We start from the raw sequence: 7,546 nt of genomic DNA, 5'->3' as shown, positions 1-7,546 counted from the left end.
TTTCACAGAGGCCAGTAGCAGTCTTCCCCCTGCACCTCAAAAGCCAGGCTGGAAATGTCCTCCCAAGTCACCCACTATTTATGGAGTGAAAGGCTTTGAAAGGAGTGAAGCAGAGAGAGCCCCCCCAAAACATGCTGCCAGTGGTCCTAGGGTGGGTGTTTCACAGAGGCCAGTAGCAGTCTTTCCCCTGCATCTCAAAAGCCAGGCTGGAAATGTCCCCCCAAGTCACCCACTATTGAGGGAGTGAAAAAGGCTTTGAAAGAAGTGAAGCAGAGAGAGCCCCCCAAAATGTGCTGCCAGTGGTCCTAGGGTGGGTGTTTCACAGAGGCCAGCAGCAGCCCCCCTGCACCTCAAAAGCCAGGCTGGAAATGTCCCCCCAAGTCACCCACTATTTAGGGAGTGAAAGGCTTTGAAAGAAGTGAAGCAGAGACAGCCCCCCAAAATGTGCTGCCAGTGGTCCTAGGGTGGGTGTTTCACAGAGGCCAGCAGCAGCCCCCCTGCACCTCAAAAGCCAGGCTGGAAATGTCCTCCCAAGTCACCCACTATTTAGGGAGTGAAAAAGGCTTTGAAAGAAGTGAAGCAGACAGAGCCCCCCAAAACATGCTGCTGGTCATCAGAGAGTGGGTGTTCCACAGAGCCTAATAGCACTCTTCCTTCCCTTGCATCTCATCAGCAACCAAGAAAGAACGCGGGGGAAAGAAGGCAAGAACTCAGGCAGACAATGCCCAAAGCTGCCTTGCACCCACTGTGGGTCTGTGAGCGGGCGGCGTCAGAGCACAATAGGACCCACCAGCAACCCAGAAAAAAGGAAGAGATTTTGGGGGGGGAGGGGGGATTAAGCCCAAGAAGAACCCAAGGACTCGAAAAACGCAGAAAGAAAACAGAGTAACCCGATAGTGCGGTAAAAGGGTTTTTTTAAAAGTGCTCTCAAGAAAACTAGAATAGAAAGGAGGAGAAAAAAATTAAACAGAATTGGAGAAAAGCAAAAGCTCTCTTGCTCCAGAAGCCCCAAAGTCCTAAGACACAAGCCGCGCTCTCATTAAAAAAAATAAAACCTTCCCCACAGCAAGCAGTTGCTAAGCTTAGAAGCTAACTCGCGTCCCCGTGCCAGCAAAATGGAGCGGGTCTTCACGCGCTTTGTCTTTTATGCAGAAAGGCTGGTGATCTCTGTTTGGCTGACAGAGCTGCCAATCAAGGTTTCCTGGGATAAAATTGGTGTGTTCCAAATGGGGAAGGTGGCTCCACCCTGCTGACTAGGAAATTGTTTGAGCGGGAATCCTGGCATGACGGGCCAACGGACACACGGACAGAAAGCCCCAATGTTCGGCGTTTTCGTGAGAAAATCACAAGCCCACGGCCCGCGTGTTCGCGAAGGACGAACTGGGTAAGTTCGTGACAAAATTAGGTCCGTTATGCGGACCGTGCCCACCTCTACATATGAGTCATTGGGGCAATGATACCCCTGCAAAAAACCCTTCAGACTTGTACATTAAAGTAATCACAGTGCTGTTCAACTTTGACACACAGACAAGGGTGGAGACTGCTCCAGTATCAGGCTCAACAGGCTCTGTTTTTACTGCATGAATCGGATACCATGGAAAAAGGGGGTCATGCCTCAGTCAATGTTCTCAAGGAGTGCTATATCACGAAGTTACATGCACTACCAAGACTCCTGTTGCTGGGATATCAACTCTGTGTGACATTATCTGTTCCTTAATAGTTGAAAGTTCCTTAGCATTGATGTTTCTGCTTTGCTTGGTAATCTTTAACACAAACTATTTCACTCTTGTTTCAGCTTCCCTTTATATTCTGAATACATATTCCAAAATCCTTGCATTGTCTGGCTTCTGAATTCTCTATGTATTTTCCCGGGTGCCATGTAATACTGACATTTTAAAATATGTTGGCTTAGTTCCAGCAATGCACAAACGTAAATATTAGTGCAGTTCTGCTTGTGCAAGATCTTGTGCAACACCTAGCACTTTCCTCCTTATATATTGTAGTTCCCAGAAGCTGATTGCATAAGATCTTGCACAAGTGGAAATGCATATAATATAGTAAGTTTGACTGACTCAAGCAGCTACAGTGGTCTTTTTCCTTGCATTTCCACATGCATAACAGCTCTTGTACAAGAGGAAATTTTGTACTATATCTAACCCTTTATGCATGACTATAAAGGAACTTAGCCTTAGGACTCCGAACTCAGTTGCATAATATAAGGAAAAAGAATGAAGTTAGCTTATGTCTTTGATCAGCATTACTAAACATTTAAAAGAGGCCCTGAGTACCTCTGTCCCTAAGGTACGGACAAATCCACTTTACTCTCTTTTCCTTTATATTTGTCAATTTGCAGAAAATTCCAGAAAACCTCAAAACCTTGGGTTCCATTCATTGTGCATAGCATGCTAAACCCCTTATTAATAGTTGGTGACAAAACACCATGTATGAAAAGGGGGTGTATGGTCGGAGAATACATGTTCCTTTGCCATATATCTGTGTGGCTCATTTTCCCTAGCTATAGGAACTGCAGAGAATTTTTAAAAAACCTATTAGTTTCTTTACAGGCTTGTAAAGATAAGGGCATTAGGTGAAGGCGCAAGTGTTATTAGGCTCATAACTCAAAAATAGGGAAGATGAAAGGTCCAGGGCCCTGGGAATAATTCCAAAGAATGTAAGGGAGACAGAATTCCAGGTAGAATGGAGCATATTTGGAGGCAGGTGACTGGAATGGAAATTCAAACTGTACAGAATGGGATTGTTTGGATATCTAGTGCCAGGTAGGAAATGGAACAGCAGAGGCTTACCCCAATAAAGGCATGAACTATGGATGGTTGTACATACACAAACACTTGAAGGTGTATTATAATGGCTCAGCTCACTGGACTATTAAGGTCAGTGTTGTCTACTCAGACTAGCAGCTGCTTTCCAGGTGAGGTCTTTCACATCATCTGCTACCTTACCCTTTTAACTGCAATCATTTGCATGCAAAGCAGGTGCTGTACCACTAAACCATGGCTCTTTCCCTAAATAGGGAAGCTAATGGCAATAGGTTTTGCTAGGGACAAAGGGCACAATTAATAATTGGAGATCCTTGACTAATGATCTAAGAGCTAGTCCTTGAGCAGAAAAAGGCTTCTTCTGAAGGCTCTCTCAGATGAAATTAAGTGCAGGCCTCCTTTCTCTGCTGGCTGTCTTTTGTTAATCTGATGAACAGAGGTCTGCTTATTTATTTTATTTATTTATGTCATTTATAGTCCACCTTTCTCACTAATCCAGAGGAGTTAGCCGTGTTAGTCTGTAGTAGCAAAATCAAAAAGAGTCCAGTAGCACCTTTAAGACTAACCAATTTTATTGTAGCATAAGCTTTCAAGAATCACAGTTCTCTTCGTCAGATGCATGGAGGGCAAAAAGAAACTGGTCAGATATAGAGGAGGAGAGGGGAGGGCGGAGTAGATGCAAACAGCTCCTTCTGATATGGAGATGCAAACAGCATCTCGAAAGCTTATGCTACAATAAAATTGGTTAGTCTTAAAGGTGCTACTGGACTCTTTTTGATTTTACTTTCTCACTGAGACTCAAAGTGGATTACATAGTGTGAGATTAGTACAATCAGTGTCAAGGACATTTCCATGCAGTGTTAAGAATATTTCCATAAACAATATCATAGGAGTTTACAAAGATGTAGCATTAACAAGGATCCAATACACAGTTGAAGAATTGCTGAAACAGAACATAATCAATTCTACAACTGATATTAGATAACATGAAGCACAGGTAGTATAGAGGAGTACATATTCAAAGCAACAGATAATATGCAAGGCAACATAGTGGTGAAGTCTATGGTCCGTAACTCATTAGTGAAGCATCTGAGACCTCCTCCCTACAGTACTTCCCTACTATCTGAGTAAAAAACCTTTTTGAATAATTCAGTTTTGCATTGTCTGCGGAAAGCCAGGAAAGTGGGCGCTCTCCTGACCTCCTCAGGCAGGCCATTCCACAGGGTAGGGACCACGACAGAGAAAGCCTGTGTGCAGGCTGCTGTTGATTTCACCCATGTGCAGGCTGGCACCTGCAAGAGACCCTGTAGTAAGCATTTTTTGCAGCTGCCTTAACTTGTTTTTCTAGTAGTAGTGCTGGATCCAGTAAAACCCCATGGCTCTTAACTGAGATTGCAAGGGTCAGACGAACTCTATCAAAAGTGGGGAGTACAATGTCCTTCAAGATCTCTGCCTTCCCAACAAGCATCACTTCAGTCTTGTCTGGGTTCAATTTCAATTTGTTATTTTGTCTGGGTTCAATTTCAATTTGTTATTTTTCAGCCATTTCACCACGGCTGTCAGGAAGCGATCTAAGATCTCTACTGCTTCCTGTAGGGACCTGGATAGCGAGATATAGAGTTGGGTGTCACGTGCATATTGATGACATCCCACTCCATAGCTGTGAATGAGTTCTCCTAAATGTTTTATGTAGAGGTATGGTAACATGGTAGATAAGATTGCACCCTGCGGAACCCCACAAGATAGTTCCCATTCTGGAGACAGCTGATCTCCGACGGCAACCCTTTGAGTTCATTCCATGAGAAATGATTTAAGCCAGTCCTTTGGTGCCCACTTCTGTTTCTAGATGCCTCAACAGGATGGCATGGTCTACTGTGTCAAAGGCTGCAGACAGATCCAGGAGGAGCAGTAAGGAGCCATGGCCTTTATTCAGACGGAGATGACCCACTGATGCTACTAGTGCTGTATTTGTCCCATGCCCTGGACAGAATCCAGACTGGAAAGGGTCTAGAGTGCTAGAGTTTTCCACGAAGGTCTGGAGTTGGTCAGCTACTGCTCTCACTTTACCCAGAAAGGGCACTTTATTTGGTTAGATGTAAAAGTATAGGTTCTGGCACCAAGATGAGCAAGGAAGGCGGCACATAATAAAATGGAGGCAGCCAGTCACCGAGCATGTAAAGGATATACTTTGTCTTCAGGAAGAGCAATGGTTTTTGAATTGCTGCTTTCTTGCAGCCTTCAGTAGTTATGTCTCTCCCCCCCCCCCCCGCCCACTCACTCCATTCCATTCTCTCTGGTACACGGGGTGCTCTGCAGATAATGGCAGCTACCTGTATGGAATTTTTCCTGCTCCAGTCCCACTGCAATGAAAAGTGAATGTACTCTTGTGCAATTTAAATTCATTTAAATGGGGCCTGCATTTGGAAAGATGCCTGGTTGTGTCCAGTATCCTCATGTTTTGTCTTGAGTCTTTCAAATGCCCGTCATCATTTGCATAATTAACATATTAACAAATTGGAGGTTTATAAACCTAAAGAGTGTGATCTTTTTGAGGCATTATTTTACTCTACATTTCCTTTCTTATTAACGTTAAAGCATTAGAATGCTTTATGTTTAAGACATCAACAGAGACTCTCTAAAAAGTGAACTATCCAGTGTCAGAAAGGTACATATTATTCCATACAGAATGAGAGATTTAAAAAGCATGTATTCTGGATTATGGGCACTGGACATGCCCAGTTCTAACTCTGTCATAAAATTGCTTTTGAAATTTTCTGATCTTTTACAAGGTATAAGGGTCTGCTGATTTAGAAACATACTGAATTAGTCGTCCAGATGCCTAGACATTCAATTTTAATGACAACAACAGTGTGTGGGAGGAGGGGGAGATAAACAAGTGAAGTTCCTCAGTTCTGCTCACAAAATTTCAGTTGAAACTAATGGGACAAGAACGAACTGAAAGGCACCTGGAAAAAAAAAAGAGAAAAATCATTTGGAAATGTCTCCTGCAGAAGTCTCAGTGAAGCCATGGTTGTTCTTTTCAGCGCACAGTCTTGGTAGACTGTGGTTGCAAGAAAGTTGTATCTTTAAACCAGGATCTGCCCCAGTCTTTTATAATGTGTTGGTAGGGAATGCAACAATGGTGCATGGATAGTGGGTGTTAGTAACACACTCGCCCCAACCAACCACTTTCCCCCTTCACACAAACTAGCTTACACACTGGTTTGTTATTCTGCCTAGCCTTAATAAAAGGTATTACATAGTTCTTGCTTTTGACTTTCCCTCCTGCATCCTATCACCTGAGGTAACTGAAGCCGATAATGGAAGTGAGCCCAGCAGAGAGAAAAATGAGTGAGGGCCAAGCCTACGGGAGATGTCTGTTGATGACCTTGTTCCATGCCTAATGCATTCAATGGTTATGCTTCAGCTGGACAGACTGCCCAACAAATGTGGGGCAGGGTCAGATGACTCGCCACAGGAAGTGACAATATTGCAGGGGGAGCAGAACAACTAATGTTTTGCTGCTAGAATATCTGGCAGCAAAGCCATTTCAGTGTGATGAAAGATGTGGTTGTCTCTTGGATTTAGGCTGTCAACACATTTGCACAGATCTGTTTGGCTCTGTTTCAGTGTAATTGAGTAAATCTGCTTTTAAAAAGTTATAGTTTGAAATGCTTTGATGCTACGCGTTTTTCATCTAGACCCCTCCACCTTACTCCCCAACAGAGACCCCGAAGTGGCTTACATCATTCTCTTCTCCATTTTATCCTCACAAAACCCCTGTGAGTTAAGTTAGTGTGAAAGTACGATTGGTCTGAGGTCACCCAGCAAGCTTCCATGTCAGAGTGAGGTTTCGAACCTGGATCTCCCAGATCCTAGTCTAATACTCTAACCCCTATACTCTACCAATACACTATCAGCAGAACTATTGTTTATTTGCTCAATAATAAGCTGAAATCCCCAGGCTGGAGTAAGATTGCTGCTCTCCCTTAGTCTATGTGGTATTGCTTACACTTGAAATTTTGCAAGACATCAAAGCTAGAAAGATGAGAAATATAGGAGGAATGGGTTTGTGATTGCTTCTGTAAAACAGATTTTACTTGTCCAGATACACTCCAATCATTCAAAACACCTCTTACTCGCTTTTATTCCTGAACTTTCAATTAAATAAAACATCTTCAAGTTATCTTCATGGCTTCAACCAATCTAACTAAACTAGTTTCACCAAATCGAATTATTACTTTGCTTGTAGTGACACCTACTGGTTAGCAGAGGCTAAAAGTAATTCGCTAATCAAACTACCATCTGAAATGTTTAGAATTTTTATCAGAGCCCATTAGGTGTTCTTATCATATCAATTGCAACTATTTCTTTGTGATCAGATTCAGAATAATGCATGGACAATGGGCAAATTTGTACAAAAAATGCTCATAAGTTTTAATCAATTTGCAACTCAAAACATTTGTAATTTTAAGATAAACTATTATTTATGTCCGCCTTTACATATTCCACCTTTCTCACTGAGACTCAGGGCAGATTACATAGTGTAGCAAGGACAAGGGCAGGCATTTCCATACAGTGTCAAGGATATTTCCATAAACAATGTCTTAGGGTAAATAAATACAAGTTCACAAAAGCAAAGCATTAGCAAGGATCTAATAAGGAGTTGAAGAACTGCTGAAACAGAACATTTATTTTAATTTATTGATTCAATTTTTAGCCTGCCCTCCCCACGAACAGGCTTAATTATAGGGCTGACATTAGCAGCA

Source organism: Eublepharis macularius, chromosome 7, assembly GCF_028583425.1.
Source record: "Eublepharis macularius isolate TG4126 chromosome 7, MPM_Emac_v1.0, whole genome shotgun sequence".
In the NCBI taxonomy this organism is placed as follows: domain Eukaryota; kingdom Metazoa; phylum Chordata; class Lepidosauria; order Squamata; family Eublepharidae; genus Eublepharis; species Eublepharis macularius.
Note: the sequence above shows the minus strand (reverse complement) of the source record.